We start from the raw sequence: 16,808 nt of genomic DNA, 5'->3' as shown, positions 1-16,808 counted from the left end.
GGGGGGCTCCACTGGGGACTCCTGATGTGAGGGGGGCTCCGCTGGGGACTCCTGATGTGAGGGGGGCTCCGCTGGGGACTCCTGATGTGAGGGGGGGCTTCGCTGGGGAACTCCTGGTGTGAGGGGGCTCCGCTGGGGACTCCTGGTGTGAGGGGGCTCCGCTGGGGACTCCTGGTGTAAGGGGGGCTCCGCTGGGGACTCCTGGTGTGAGGGGGGCTCTGCTGGGGACTCCTGATGTGTGGGAGGGCTCCGCTGGGGACTCCTGATGCGAGGGGGGCTCTGCTGGGGACATCTGATGTAAGGGGGGGCTCCACTGGGGACACCTGATGTAAGGGGGGCTCCGCTGGGGACATCTGATGTAAGGTGGGGCTCCGCTGGGGACATCTGATGTAATGGGGGGCTCCGCTGGGGACATCTGTTGTAATGGGGGGCTCCGCTGGGGACATCTGATGTAAGGGGGGCTCCGCTGGGGACATCTGATGTAAGGGGGGCTCCGTTGGGGACACCTGATGTAAGGGGGCTCCACTGGGGACATCTGATGTAAGGGGGGGCTCCGCTGGGGACATCTGAATCTGTATTTATGCAACTGCAAATAACAAATAGTGTAATTTGGTAGATGTCTTAAAGACCTGAAAGACATAAAAAGAACATGCATATAATGTAATAACAATAACTCTTAATTCAAGGCTTCAATTTATGTCAACTAAAGTTCAAGACACTTTCTTCTTGAAGTCACAGGTAGGATCCAGCAGCGTAGGCAAACAAGTTCATTCTCCAAAGGGTAAGAGCAGAATAAGTTCTGTGATAGGTCTGATGAAAGTCTTTATAGTCCCTTGTCTTGAAACCTTCATCTCCACTTTACGTACCTTACCGTCATCACTAGGAACGCTCTTTACAATAAGTCTCATAGGCCATTCGATTCTTTCAGCTTGCTGGTCCTTAAGCAGAACAAGATCTCCAACTTGTATGTTGGGGTTCAGCCGTTGCCATTTCCTGCGTTCTTGCAGAATAGAAAGATACTCCATCTTCCAACGATTCCAGAAGCAGTTGGCGAGGTGTTGTACTTGCTCCCACTGGTCATAGCACAGATTTCCTGCTTTAAAGTTTCCTGGTTGAACAGGAATAGACCCAAGCTTCTGGGTAAGAAGAGTAGCTGGGGTAAGGATAGTTGGGGTCTCTGGATCTTTGGATCTTTAGACACTGGAACAAGTGGTCTTAAATTAATTATGGCAGATGCCTCTGCCAGGAAGGTAGTTAAAATCTCGTGGGTAAGTCTTGTGGAATTAAAGTCCATAAATATAGAATCCAATATTTTACGTGTGATGCCTATCATTCTCTACTATGAGCCACCCATGATGGAAGAATGAGGAGGATTGAAAATCCATATACAGCCATTTTCAGCTAAAAAGGCTTGGATTGGCCTAGAGTTGAGCTGTAACTCTTGACTCGTTGGAACTCTGGTTCCAACGAAATTAGTCCCACAGTCAGATCGTAGAGTCTATACTGGTCCTCTGATGGCTAGGAATTGTCTTAGAGCATTGATGAAACTTGAGGCATTCATAGATTCTATTACTTCAAGCAAAGCAAAGCAAACAGCACTGCCCATCGTTTGCTATTTGCTTAGCCACCTCGAGTTCTGTGGGCTGTTACCATCCATAGCCCAAAGACATCCAGACCAACATGAGTGAAAGGTGGGTCAGTACTTAACCTGTCAGCTGTCAAATCTGAACACAGCTGTGTAGTGTAGCTGCGGTCTGTCTTTTTACTTTTATAATCCAAAAGCCTGCAGCTCTTATGGCACCCTCTGTGAAGTGTTTACCTTGGTGCTTAACCCCTTCATGGCAGTGCCGTATGAGCAAAGTGGTGATGTGATGGCGAGCAGGTATAATGAGAGGATTCTGTTCTTGCTCACCCAACTCAGCCTTGTTTAAATGTCCACCACCCCTTAACATGCCATCATTGCCAATGAATGGATTTAGTTTGGCAATTGGACTGTTTTTTGCAATGTCCCTCTTGCCACGGATACATTCAATTTCTGAGTCAAAGACACTCTGTTGTACACTGCTTATTATGATCAGTTCACCGTCAGCAATGTCCTTTGCAGAAAGAAGCTTTTGGCACACGTGCCAACCTTGACAGTGAGCATCTGTGGGCTTTGTGTGGAAGCACTCTGCAATATGAACTAACCTTTCGGTGGTGTGTACAAGCCTTCTCCACTTGGAGAAATGTTCAAAGTGTTGACAGCCCAAGAAGAGTCTTTGTTCAGTTCTGGTGACGAGGGTTTTGACTTCAGGACGAATCTCTGGATCCTTGTCAGGTTCTAGAAGACTGAAAACATCAGCTGTGGTTTCTTCTGGATGATCCAGCGGGAATTCAGGCCCTGTTAACCAAGAAGAATTTGCAAAGACACTCGCAGACACTGGCCTGGTGGCATGATCTGCAGGGTTAATTTCAGATGGAACATAATGTCATTGTTTAGGTTTAGATGATTTCCTGATTCTCTCTACACGGTTGCTGACATAGACATAGAAACATTTGGTCTGGTTGTATATGCAGCCCAGAACAACTTTGCTGTTTGTGTAGAATCTGACGTCATCTATCTGAATGTCTAGCTCACGCAGTATGAAATCTGCTATTTCTACAGCTAGCACAGTCCCACAAAGTTCAAGCCTGGGAATCGTGTGTTCAGGCTTAGGTGCTAACTTAGCTTTCCCAAACAGAAACCCTATGTGGGCTTGATTAGAAGAATCTCTTACCTTGAGGGAAGCGACAGCTGCTATGGCCTCAGTAGATGCAGGGTTTCTTCAGGGGTGCCTTGGCAAAATGCCAAAAAAATTGCCCCAAAATGGTATAAAAGCCGGTGTGGGGATGAAGCCTGCCTTTTAGTTACACAAAGCCACAGGTTTTCACTGTGCACCATTACAACCTTCTAGCTGCCTGCATCCTAACGACCAATGGCATCATCAGTTGATATGAAGGATGTCAGTCGCCTGCATAGGATCCTTGTTTGACCTTCCCCTGCCCCTCTCCAACAGCATTGGGGTCGCATTAGCTGAGGGATGGAGAAAAACTGAGGGAGAAGAGAAACACTGGAATACTAGTCCGTACCAGTTTTCAAATGTGTATCTGATTTGGAAGACTAAATAACCTCTAACGTTGGGTGTCCTACTTGTGTGGATGTTGCTGCATTATGTAAAACTATTAGAATAGTTTTTACATTTTAGAATGGGGTGCCTCGAGACTGTCCATAATGTTTAAAGAGTGCCTTAACTAAAAAAAAGGTTGAGAAACAGTGGTTTAGCGGATTTAGAACACTCGTCAAGTTTCTGTTACTATCTAACCTAACCTGTGAGGGAAATTCACCTTATTTGCCCGGGTTACCATAATCACTGGGAGTGAAAGTGAAAGAAAATCCCAACTTTTGAGTTGTCACCAAAACAGGAATAGAAGAGAAATGGGGACACTAGTTCTGGTGATGTTAGATTTACCAAAACCATATACTATGAGGTCAAACCTAAACACTTTTAATTTGTGTGCAATCAGGCAGGCCCTTTCACTACATGGTTATGGTAAATCAAAAGGAAAAAAATCTAAAGAGAATTGTATAGTGTGTACCCAGCTATAAATGTACAGGCAGTGGTGGCTGGTGCTAAAAAATTTTGGGGGGCACAAACAAACTGAAAAATTCTGAAAAATACTGAAAAAAAAATCAATTGCAGCCACTGTGCCCATAAAATGCAGCCACTGTGCCCCAAAAAATGCATCCACGTTGCCCCATAATAAGCAGCCACTGTGCCCATCAAATGCAGCCACTGTGCCCATCATATGCAGCCCATCATATGCAGCGTCTGTGCCCATCATATGCAGCCTGTGCCCATCATATGCAGCCTCTGTGCCCATTATACAACCTCTGTGCCCATCAAATGCAGCCTCTGTGCCCATCATATGCAGCCTGTGCCCATCAAAAGCAGCCTCTGTGCCCATCAAAAGCAGCCTCTGTGCCCGTCATATGCAGCCTGTGCCCATCATATACAGCCTCTGTGCCCATCATATGCAGCCTCTGTGCTCCTCATATGCAACCTGTGCCCATCATATGCAGCCTCTGTGCCCATCATATGCAGCCTGTGCCCATCATATGTAGCCTCTGATCCCATCATATGTAGCCTCTGTGCCCATAATATGTAGCCTCTGTGCCCATCATATGCAACCTGTGCCCATCATATGCAGCCCCTGTGACCACCCCCTCACTCACCATCTGACCGGCACACACTTACCTCATCCTGGTAGCGGTTCAGGCGACGGCTCCTGTGTCCTTCATGGTCCTCTGTCCTCCCCTTCGTCTGTTCTTCCGTTCCGTTAGGCGTACAATTGGAGCGTCTGTGCCTTCAGCCAGTCAGGTTCTGGGTATTAGATCCGCGCTTCCTGATTGGCTGAGAAGCGGTTCAATGTTAGAAAAGCAAATATTAATTTGCTTTGCCAACACACTTTGCGCTCAAAGTCCACCTTTTGTGAAGTCTATTAGAGCCCATAGCTCTAATCAGGTGCTTCAAAAACACCCCCGCCGCTGTAATTCAGGCGCCCAGCGTCCGAAAAACGTCCGGACACCTGAATAGGGGGTGGCTACAGCGACCATGGATAGATTCATGCTATGCATAAACCTATCTATTCTACACAGTGGGGGTTGCGTGACAGAGGGGGCGACGCCCGTGCGCCCTTAATGGACACACCGACACTTCGGATCATAACACTCCTTTACTCATTTAAACACAAAAAGCTTATTTAGTTCTGCTTTATCCTGGGTATGGGGCACACAAGGATCTACAGATTCAAACATTGTAGGGGCTTGTTTGGCTCTATGCAAAAATAACAGAAAGTCAGTATTTACATAGTATTTTGGATGGATGGTGGTGGTGGGGGAATGAGCCTGAGGCCCCTTTCACACTGCCGCAGCTTAAAAGTTGCATTATTTTTCTGCGATTTCAGAGAATGCCTGTATAAACTTGAAGTCTATGGACCTCAACTCGCACAAAAGTCGGACCAAAGTAGTACAGGGACTACTTTAAAGTTGGCACGACTTGAAGTCGCACATATATGAATGGTTATCATTGGACATCATGGGGAACGACTTGTCATGCGACTCTGCAGTCTCAAGTCGCAGGACAAGTCGCACAAGTGTGAAAGGGGCCTAAGTGAGAACAGGCATGCATGTGTTAGTTTGCCTTCTGTGGGAAGTGTGAAGGATTATTACAACATAGCCTTTTAAGTTTTAGTAGAAAATGCTTGCAAATAATTTTTGCAAATAATTTGGAAACATAAATATGTAAATATTTATGCATTTTTAAAATTATTATTTTAATATCTTATTAACCACCTCAATACAGTGCACTTACACCCCTTCCTTACTCCCCAAAATACATTCTGCTACTCTTCCCAAGTATGGCGATATCACATGTGTGAGACTTTTACACAGCCTGGCCACATACAGAGGCCCAACATTGCAGTAGTACCTTCAGGCGTTCTAGGAGCATAAACTACACATCTCATTTCATTCCTACCTATCACACTTTGAAGGTCCTTGAGCACCAGCCCAGTGGAATTACCCACAAAATGACCCCGTTTTGGAAAGCAAACACCTTAACGTATATTCTATGAGGCATGGACTGCAGATAGGTACTTGGGTACTCTGATGGGCTGGAGGCAGGTACTCGGGTAACTTGATTAGCTGCAGATGGGTACTCGGGTACTCTGATGGGCTGGTGACAGGCACTCGGTTACTCTGATGGGTTGGTGACAGGTACTCGGGTACTCTGATAGGCTGGTGACAGGTACTTGGGTACTCTGATGGCCTGGTGACAGGTACTCGGGTACTCTGATGACCTGGTGACAGGTACTCGGGTACTCTGATGGGCTACAGATAGGTACTTTGGTACTCTGATGTGCTGGTAACTGGTATTCGGGTACTCTGAAGGGCGGTGACAGATACTCGGTACTTATATGAACTGTGACAGGTACTCATATGGACTGTGAAAGGAACTCGGGTACTCATATGGACTGTGACAGGTACTCTGGTACTCATATGGACTGTGACAGGTACTCAGATGAACTGTGACATGTACTCGGGTACTCTGATGGACTGTGACAGGTACACGGGTACTCAGATGGACTGTGACAGGTACTCGGGTACTCAGATGGACTGTGACAGATACTCGGGTACTCTGATGGACTGTGACAGGTACTCGGGTACTCTGATGGACTGTGACAGGTACTCGGGTACTCAGATGGACTGTGACGGGTACTCGGGTACTCAGATGAACTGTGACAGGTACTCGGGTACTCAGATGAACTGTGACAGGTACTCAGATGAACTGTGACAGGTACTTTGATGGGTGGTGACAGGTCCTCTTTATTGGGGGGGGGCAATTAGTGTGTGTTGGTGTATACTGTAAGCGGTTACCGCAATCTCCTTCTCACACACGATCGGTGTGTGAGGAGGGAAGAGCCGGTAACATCTCGTTACCGCTCTGTATTTACATTTAGTGATCAGCGGTGAAAGGAACACAGCCGATCACGTGGTAAACAGCCACCGGCTAATGGCTGTTTACCAGTGTCGGTGACAAGTAGCGTTCCCGAGAACACGCTGCCACTGACGTGCATGCCCAGCGCACTCGCGAATGCGTGCATGCACCATGCACAGTGGGGCGGTACCATCTGTGACAGCCATGCCCAATGGCTGTTCACCCCCCTCAGTAGCAAGCGGTGTCTCCGTGACACCCCGACACTGAAGGAACAGGGATGCGCACACACAATCGCGCTCATTCCCTGTTTGAATGGATGGACGTCAAATGAACCCCGCCCAGAAAGAGAGCCGCGCCACCTGGCCATCATGACAGCCGGCGGGCGGCAAGCGGTTAATTAAAAGTATTCCATTATTCCATGCCTAGCTTTATAGAAAAAATATAGTTTCCAAATGTTTTTATTCAGATTTTCATGTTGTTGCTTATGCTTAGTCTAGTAAGGGCTGGTAAAACTGATGACATGAATAAGGCATGATTGTGAAGAGTGGGATAATTTTCTTTGGGAAGGTAAACTTCGCCCGCAGAATGGAATTTTTTGCTTTTTCAAATCTTATACTGTGCCTTATCTTTGTAGATGTGAACTCCTCTACATGTACAGTATCTCACAAAAGTGAGTACGCCCCTCACATTTTTGTAAATGTTTTATTATATCTTTTCATGTGACAATACTGAAAAAATGACACTTTGCTACAATGTAAAGTAGTGAGTGTACAGCTTGTATAACAGTGTAAATTTGCTGTCCCCTCAAAATAACTCAACACACAGCTATTAATGTCTAAACTGCTGGAAACAAAAGTGAGCACACCTCTAAGTTAAAATGTCCAAATTGGGCCCAAAGTGTCAATATTTTGTGTGGCCACCATTATTTTCCAGCACTGCCTTAACCCTCTTGGGCATAGAGTTCACCAGAGCTTCACAGGTTGCCATTGGAGTCCTCTTCCACTCTTCCATGACGACATCACGGAGCTGGTGGATGTTAGAGACTTTGCGCTCCTCCACCTTCCGTTTGAGAATGCCCCACAGATGCCCAATAGAGTTTAGTTGTGGAGAAATGCTTGGCCAAACCATCACCTTTACTCTTAGCTTCTTTAGCAAGGCAGTGGTCGTCTTGGAGTTGTGTTTGGGGTCATTATCATATTGGAATACTGCCCTGCGGCCCAGTCTCCAAAGGGATGGGATTATGCTCTGCTCCAGTATGTCACAGTCCATGTTGGCATTCATGGTTCCCTCAATGAACTGTAGCTCCCCAGTGCTGGCAGCACTCATGCAGCCCCAAACCATGACACTCCCATCACCATGCTTGACTGTAGGCAAGACACACTTGTCTTTGTACTCCTCACCTGGTTGCCGCCACACACGCTTGACACCATCTGAACAAAATACATTTATAAATTTATAAATAAATAAATAAATTTATCTTGGTCTCATCAGACCACAGGAAATGGCTCCAGTAATCCATGTCCTTAGTCTGCTTGTCTTCAGCAAACTGTTTGCGAGCTTTCTTGTGCATCATCTTTAGAAGAGGCTTCCTTCTGGCACGACAGCCATGCAGACCAATTTTATTTAGTGTGCGGCGTATGGCCTGAGCACTGTCAGGCTAATCCCTCACCCCTTCAACCTTTGCAGCAATGCTGGCAGCACTCATACGTCTATTTCCTGAAGACAACCTCTGGATATGACGCTGAGCATGTGCACTCAATTTCTTTGGTCGACCATGATGAGGCCTGTTCTGAGTTGAACTTGTGCTGTTAAACTGCTGTATGGACTTGGCCACCGTGCTGCAGTTCAGTTTCAGGGTCTTGGCAATCCTCTTATAGCCTAGACCATCTTTATGTAAAGCAACAATTCTTTTTTTCAGATCCTCGGAGGGTTCTTTGCCATGTTGAACTTCCAGTGACCAGTATGAGAGAGTGGGATCAATAACATCAAATTTAACACACCTGCACCCCATTCACACCTGAGATCTTGTAACACTAACGCGTCACATGACACTGGGGAGGGGAAATGGATAATTGGGACCAATTTGGACATTTTCACTTAGGGGTGTACTCACTTTTGTTGCCAGAGGTTTAGACATTAATGGCTGTGTGTTGAGTTATCTTGAGGGGACAGCAAATTTACACTGTTTACAAAGTCTATCCCAAAATAAACTCAGGTAATGCCCAGACTAACCACTGCTCATTCAAGACTGGCAATTTTTAGTCTTTAGCCTCCTGTCCCTGTGAGAAATATTATTGGAGTTATATATTATTATTATTCACAATTTATATAGTGCCAACAGTTTACTCAGTGCTTTACAATATATATATATATGTATCAATGGTTGAGAAACTGTATCCTACAAAATTTGGCTGTCTTTGAATTTATCTGAAACAATCCCAGATAGCAAAGATAACTTGCCACAAATTTGAGGCAGTGTTGAATTGTAAGTCTGTTAACTTGCTGCACATTTTCACTGGCAACTTGTACACTTGCAGAGCACTTGAAGCACAAGTTCTAGTTGACACTTTTCCAATTTCTAGCAAATTTGTGTGGCAAGTCTCTAGCAAGAGCAAAATTGCAGTGTTAAGTATACAGCAAGAGCACTGCAAGTCTACAGCATGAAAATTGAGCCACAGTGACCCCTGTGGTGGGATGACTATAGCACAACATAACTGAACCAGAACTTGCAGAAGGCTTGCAGAATGTTTGCAAAGAAAGTTGATCTGTAGTCATGCAATGCGGACTTTCTGCAATTGTGCAACAAACTTGTGAAGCCTGGCAAGTCTGGCAATAGCTTCGCAAGTCATTGTCAAACTTGCAGCACAATTACTTGCTATCTGAGGTGTTGTGATGTGTTCTCAAGCATATGAGTAATTTAATAATCTAGAGCTAAATAAAACCTGAAGAGCAAATACATGCAGTACAGTTGTATTTCAGCTTGTATCAGAACTACATAATTCTTAATTCTGCAGGTTTACAAGTGTTATCTACTCATTTGGATGTAAAACATACTTTGCTTTATCTAAACAAAGTAAATTTCATTTATGTAACTATTGAGTCGTGCTTTGATTATCTTGGCAAAGCTGCAAGGCAGGGAATCCAAGTCTTGGCTATAAATTTTATTTACAAGCCAAGTGGCTTTCTGCTGCTGTGTTGATTTCCCTGGTGTGGTGTTGACTGTGTGGTAGGCAGAAACAAGGAACTTGTCATAGAAGATAGTATGCCTGAGAATTCAGGTATAGCATGCTGAGTTATGGTTACAAAGTTGCTTTGTCACTGTTGATGAAATTTGAAGTGCATGAAAGAAAGTTATTACTCAGCTAGTTTTTGAGTGGCTTTATCTGTTCTGTCTCTTATGTGTGTTATTTATTAAAGTGTTTGTTAACCCCCCAAAAAAATTATTCAGATTCTGGTCCCTTAAAGCAGATTACACAGCACAGTGCTTGTGCTTTGTAATCTGCCCCCTCTAAACTGTAAAAAAAACCCTGAATATGCCCCTCTCTAAACTGACCACGATAACCTGGGCTTCTCAGCCCTGATCACCGTGGTCAAAGTGTGTCCCTCCGTCAGATGTAGCTGATGTTTTGAATTAAAAATGTTTGCACACTTAGCATATTTTAATCATGTATTTGCATCAAATAACCTGCTGCAAATGTGAAGACCAGTAAACTCCTATATATGATGAGTATGGCTTGTGTGCAGATGCAGTTGTTTTATTTTATCTTACCCATACATTTTTTTGTTAATGCAAAAGCAACATAAAAGCCACTTAGAAGCAATTCAAAAGCATCTCATGTATACAAACCCAGAAAAAAATATTCAGTATGCATTTTTTGAGGTTTAGAAAAACGACAACTAAAGGGGAGTAGCCCAGCTTATACTAAGCCATTACCAAACAATACCCCAAAAGTGATGTCAAGTGCCATACCTCTGTCATCTGGAAATACCACTGCATTGCAACCCAAGAATCTCACAAACTTGCTCTTCAACTTGCTGATGTAATAAATTTCATAAAGATGGAGCTTGATCACATTCCCACAACATTCTATCATGCCATGCAGGTTCCTCCGCAGTAGTTGCATGGTATTGTGGGATGGCAAAAATTTTTATCTAAACAGTTTCTGCATGTAGTTTTAGGAGGCGGGCATGGCAATTTTGACGTAGAACACTAGTTCCAACCCTGGGGTACATGACACGACAATTAAGGTTACAAGAAAAAATAATAATCTCAGTAAAAGGGAGTGGTGTGATCACTTAAATATTTGTAAACACGTTGGAGAATGGTTGTCTAGTTAGGGGGACACCAAACTCCAGGAGGTGTCAGGAAGTGGGTGCTTCTGCGGTACATGGTATCCATCCAATGGATACCTAAGTTCAGGACATGTGTGCAGGACTACAGAGATGCCATTATCCAGAGCCTGCCTGGGCACTAACTTCCACTAACACAGTGGCATCTAATCCTCCCACTGACACTGATACAGGGCCACTTTTCCCTTTCCTGTGATTTTTTTTCCTCACACTGATATCAGGGCATTTTTTCCCTCACCTCTGTTAGCCCTATAGTTTGCATCACTAATAAACTCTTTGATTTGCTGCCGAGTTCCCAGTCACAGGCCTGCTGTTCCCAGGTCATTAGCGATGCAGACCTCGGTGGCCAGAACAGGAGCAAAAGAATGATCTGATGTCACCTGCTAAGTTCTGTCCATCAGTAGCATTCACAGCACACTGCCATGCCATACTCAGATTTGGAAGAGGGGGGTATCATTTATAACAATGGGCTGCCAAGGGGTCACAAGTGAAAAAAGGTGAGGAACTACTGCCATAGAGAAAATATGCATGCACTTGCATATAGCTCCCAACTGTCCCTGCTTTCAAGGGACTGTCCCTGATTTGGAGCAATGTCCCTCTGTCCCGCATTCCTCCTCATTTGTCCCTCATTTTGGTCTGATCTATATGGATGTATACAAAATGCACTTTTTATCTATCAAAAAGTGTTTTCCAGCGCTAAACCTTTTATCTGCTTTCTAAATTGATACATTTGTAAATTCCAAAAGCCAATATAAAGGAATAGTAGTGGTAAAAAAAGCACTTGTGGGTTTAACCAATCTTGTTTTCTTGTACAGTTCACCTTCAAGGGGGCGTGTCCTATGCCTGCATACTTTTGCTGATAGGTGTCCCTCATTCCTATCTCAAAAAGTTGGGAATATTGCACTTGGTTTAATTACACAACAAACGTACCTACCTCAGCCCAGCCCTACTTCACCTCCTTTCCTTATTAGATTTAAATGTTCCAAAGCTATCAACAGAAAACAGGGAGGGAGGTCAGTTAGGGTATCTAATAGCAAAATTAGAAAATTCTGGTTATTTGTACTATTGTCTTTAACCAATAAGGCTTCATGCACACTAGCGTTTTTTTTTTTAAGTTAAAAAGAAGCTGGAAAAAAACGCTGATTGAAAAACGCTGGTAGTACCATATTTTTAGTAGCGTTTTAAGAGCGTTAGCAGTTTTTGCAATTCCTTTAAAAACACTTAAATATGTTAGGAACGTTCAGCGTTTTTTTTTTCTGCTGAAAAAAACCTTCCAAGAAACTCTACAAAAACAGTTGTTTTTCTGCTCCTAGATCCTGATCCTGAAGCTTAGAAAACACTAATAGCCTAAAGTAGTGTGCATGGGAGCGATGGGCCAAATACCCCCGAATACAGTTTGCACCAGGTCTTACGAACATAGAAAAAGTTTGGACCCGAGCCATTAACCCTATTAATGTCTATGGGACCTGAACTTGAAAAATCAAAAGTCCCCATTTTGAAGGCTTATATGCAAGTTATTGGCCATAAAAATAAAAAAAATCTCTGCCCGCGACGAAGGCTACCACCGACTGCCTGCTCCCCCATCTGACAGTTCATAAATATGTAAAGGGCTCCAAAATACCCCCCCATGTTGAGGGCATACTCATTCACATGGGGGGGGCTGGGATCTGGGGGCTTCCTTATTAAAGGGGGCTTCCAGATTCCGATAAGTCCCCGCCCGCAGACCCCCACATCCACTGCCCAGAGTTGTGGGGAAGAGGCCCTTGTGCCCATCAACATATTGAGGGGATGTGGCCTGGTATGCTCAGGAGGGGGGTGCCCCCCCCCTTTCTTGGCCTGCCAGGCTGCATAAGGGTCTGGTATGAATTTTGGGGGGGACCCCACACCATTTTTTAAAAAATGTTGTATTGCCGGCAAAGTTTTTTTTTTCCAGTTAGCTGTCAGCAGGAAAGCACATTGACAGCTAATGACTCATCCGCTGTTAAGGATGCAGTGGCCGGCTTCCAAGCCTGTTACTTAACAACCAGCTAATCACTGTGCCCTGATTGGGCAATGCCTTGCACCTGACCAGTGGTCAGGTGCATTGCTTCAGCAGCGCTTAGCAGCCGGACATCCCGCCGAGCACCCCACAAATTCAGGCTTTCGACAAACAGGCGATGTTCGCGCTGAACTTATGCTCGGTCCGAACTCCTCGCCCAACACTAGTGCATGGACACATAGAATAACAGAATTAAGATTCTAGGGGCAGAACAAAAAGCTAATACCAGCTTCTAGGAGCTAAAAAAAAAACAGCTAGTGTGCATGGAGCCTAACAAGGTAGGATAACATTATAGATAAACTTGAAGATCTCTTTACAAAGTTTTAGGGATCCCTTTTGAGTCAAATATTGATCCACAAGTTTATTTCTATTTTGGTATTTTGTGTTTTTGACTGAATATAAACTAGATATTATTGCAGTCATGTTGACATTCTGTTTTTTTTTGGCTTTGGTGATGAGCAAGTAAACAGCTATATAGTCTCCTGCTCATGTCATTTTCTGTACCATTTGCATGCTTTGTTAATTAATTTCCTGTCATCTCAAGTGTCACTTCGTATAACTGCAGATTGTGAAGTCTTTTCTGGGTAGGCTTACTGACGCATAAATCATAATGTGCTTTCTGTTGTGTTAGTAACTTGTGGAGTCAAGTAGAGAAAATTAAAGGGCATTTCTACACAGCAGCTTAGATATAATCTGCAGTAATTTGCCAGTGCAGTTGATCTTGGAACCTTTTCCTGGCTGTGAATTTTTAGAGTGTGTTTGTTTTTCTTGCAGTGCAAAAAATTATACTAGGAAATAAGTCAAGTCTGCAATTGCAGCGTTGGTCAGTAAAGAACTCACCTATTAAATAAAACTTTACTAAGGGAAATTTGGGGATTGTTGGTCACTTCCTTATGGAAATGATTGCTGCCTGGCTGTTATACTGATCTTTTGGGTTAAATACTTAGTGACTGCAAGTACCAGAGTCAGAGGGAGCAAAAAGAGAAGCCAGCAATAGCAGGATTTGCATGTGTTCACTTGTCACAGCTGATTTATTCTGAAGCAAGAAAAAGTATTTTCTCCCATGATGCAATCATTTAACCTCTTATATTCTGTTCAGTTTAGTAAACTCTACATTTTTACCCCCCCCCATAGATTGGTGTCATAATGTGCTAGTATGCACATTTATTACTATCACAAGGGATAAACAACATCTCTTGTGATAGCATGGCCAGTGACAGGTTCTCTTTATTGAGACATCTAGACCCTGGATCTCTCCCTTGCCCTTAAACGCATCTGATCAAATCGAGATCAGTTTGATCAGATGCTTTCACGAGCCAGTAACAGGATGTTTACATCTGAGAAAAACCAGTGACAAAATCCTTGTCACTTCCAGTTTCTTAGACCATTCAGATGATTGAGGAAGTTCTAGTCCTCCATCATTTCTATGGTAAGCCGGCGTAACTGCCAGCTTCAGTCCCGGGCTCCCCAGTGGAATGAGAAAGCCCGGAAAGGCACCAGAAGGCAGTGGCATCTGCCGCATGTAAAAACGATCCAGCTGCTATTTATCTGCTCGGATCGCTTTACTTTATTCAGCATTGCATGCAGAAAACACTGCAGCTGCAGACATGAACTTGGTATAACCACTTCAACCCATAGATGTACGTCCTACAGATGGGAAGTAGTTAAAGCTAAGTTCCAGGTATGGCAATTTTACCCAGTCCAGCTTGAATCAATATAACCAATGTAATTATGCATGTGCCATACCTGCGGGATTCCCATGGAAGCTAGAATTGCTGTTAGCTTCTGGCTCCTTTGCCAAGCAGCTGCTCTAATGAAAAGTCTATCTATGGTCAGAAAGTAAAATCATATATTCATTTCCACATTGTATTTCAATTATTTTTAGCCTACTCCTATTAATATGAGTGGTCTTGAAGTTTGTAAACTTACAGAGCCTGCCTTCTGAACTACAGAGGTGCTGAGAGGAGTAGCTGTAGTTTCAGGAAGCGGAGTCAGTATAGGAATCACTGCTTGCAGGCAGCAAGGTACCATGGGATATGTAGTTCTTAGAAATTGAAAGTAAACAGCAGAGAAGAGAAGCTGCAAAGCATGCAGGGAATCCAGAAAGTTGTGGAAAGAGATGACAAGCAGACAGGCAGAACTCACAACGTGAAAGGAGAGTTTTCAAGTAATCTTATATTGGATTTTCAAAATAACTATTGTTTGTATTATTATTATAATGCTGATGTTAAAATAAATGAAAGTGTATGCTGTGACCATAGAACCCCCCTAATGCCCCGTACACATGATAGGATTTTCCAACAGAAAATGTTCTATGGGAGCTTGTTGTCGGAAATTCCGACCGTGTGTAGGCTCCATCGGACATTTTCCATCTGAATTTCCGTCACACAAAATTTGAGAGCTGGTTCTCAAATTTTCTGACAACAAAATCCGTTGTCGTAAATTCCGATTGTGTGTACACAATTCCGACGCACAAAGTGCCACGCATGCTCGGAATCAAGCAGAAGAGCCACACTGGCTATTGAACTTCATTTTTCTCGGCTCGTCGTACGTGTTGTACGTCACCGCGTTCTTGATGTTCGGAATTTCCGACAAGATTTGTGTGACCGTGTGTATGCAAGACAAGTTTGAGCCAACATCCATCGGAAAAAAAACATGGATTTTGTTGTCGGAAAATCATATCGTTTGTACAGGGCATTATAGATAAAAATGACTAGTTGATGCTACAATCACTGGTGTGTAAACAAGCACAGGAAGACATTGCTGTATTTAAGTGATGTGGAGCATATACTTGGAGAGGCTTCAATGCATGCAGAAGACAGAAAATAAGGTTCTAGTGGTGTGGTGGTTGTCTTACTTTAGAATCTGCAAAAATACACACTTCAGGCCATGTTAACCACTTATACCCTCAAGATTCTAGTTGACTTTTAATATTTTTTTTGTTTTTGTTTTTTTTTGTTTTTTTTTTTGCTATAAAAAAAAAAGAAATTCTGCTATACCTCTGTTGAAATAATTAGTATACCTATAGACCCATTTATTATTATGACATTTTTTTTTCAAAATATTTATAAAGTGTCACGGTTTAGAAAATATGTCTTTATAATCTAAATAATCTAGAGTGAGCAGGGAAAGTATTATCAGGTACATATCTGATTATCACATGCAATAGCTAGGTCGAATAGTGGTTAGCTTCTCAGCACTTTTTAAGTGTCAAAAGCTGTAATAATTATGTGTTAGTTATTTCTGACACACAAATATTGGCTGATAAGGGAGGAAACAGCAACTACTTCCCCTGAGAGGTCTACCATACAACCAGAGCTTTCACCATACTGTTCAGTTTGAGAGATCTGTCGATGGATCCATGGATGTTTCTTTGGGGGGGGGGGGGGCATGAGGGTAGGTCCTGTGCCACTGTTCATTGCTCCCTTTAAATAAAAAAAACTTCCATTCTTTACTTTATGAGCCATAAACTAGTTAAATGACAGGAAGGCAGAATCTGCCCTGGAATTAGTAGGTAGCCTAAGGGTCAGAGAAAAAGTATTTTCAATCAAAGGTTTCTTACAAAGGTAATTTGCTCCATGACAGATTCCCTTTAATTGTGAACTCGAGCTAAATGAGGCTTTCATTCTTATTCAATTACCAGCTGCAAAATTTTGCTAACAAAGGAACTTTTTTGTATCATTTTTCTGACTTGGCAGGAAATTGTATTTCAAACTGTTCTTTTATTGGAGTGGGGCTTTCTGTGCAGCTCTGTCACATATTTGCCTGAATACAGCTTTGTTTTTGAGCTTCACACTATTTGGAACTACAGTGGGCTATGTTAGGAAAGTTATGGGTTAGATTCTTGTGCTTTTACTTTTATGTTCAACCAGTATATTACAGTATGTGCATGTGTTAAATAAATA

General features: G+C 43.4%; 1 protein-coding gene across 1 annotated transcript in view; it reads left to right on the top strand.

The window, feature by feature from the left end:
• Positions 1 to 16,808, top strand: part of MAP3K5 (mitogen-activated protein kinase kinase kinase 5) — a 269,034-nt gene that overhangs the window by 47,394 nt on the left and 204,832 nt on the right. The window lies entirely within an intron of this gene.

The sequence above is a fragment of the Aquarana catesbeiana genome, linkage group LG04, assembly GCF_042186555.1.
Source record: "Aquarana catesbeiana isolate 2022-GZ linkage group LG04, ASM4218655v1, whole genome shotgun sequence".
NCBI classification, from domain to species: domain Eukaryota; kingdom Metazoa; phylum Chordata; class Amphibia; order Anura; family Ranidae; genus Aquarana; species Aquarana catesbeiana.
Note: the sequence above shows the minus strand (reverse complement) of the source record. Positions and strands in the feature narration are given on the sequence as shown.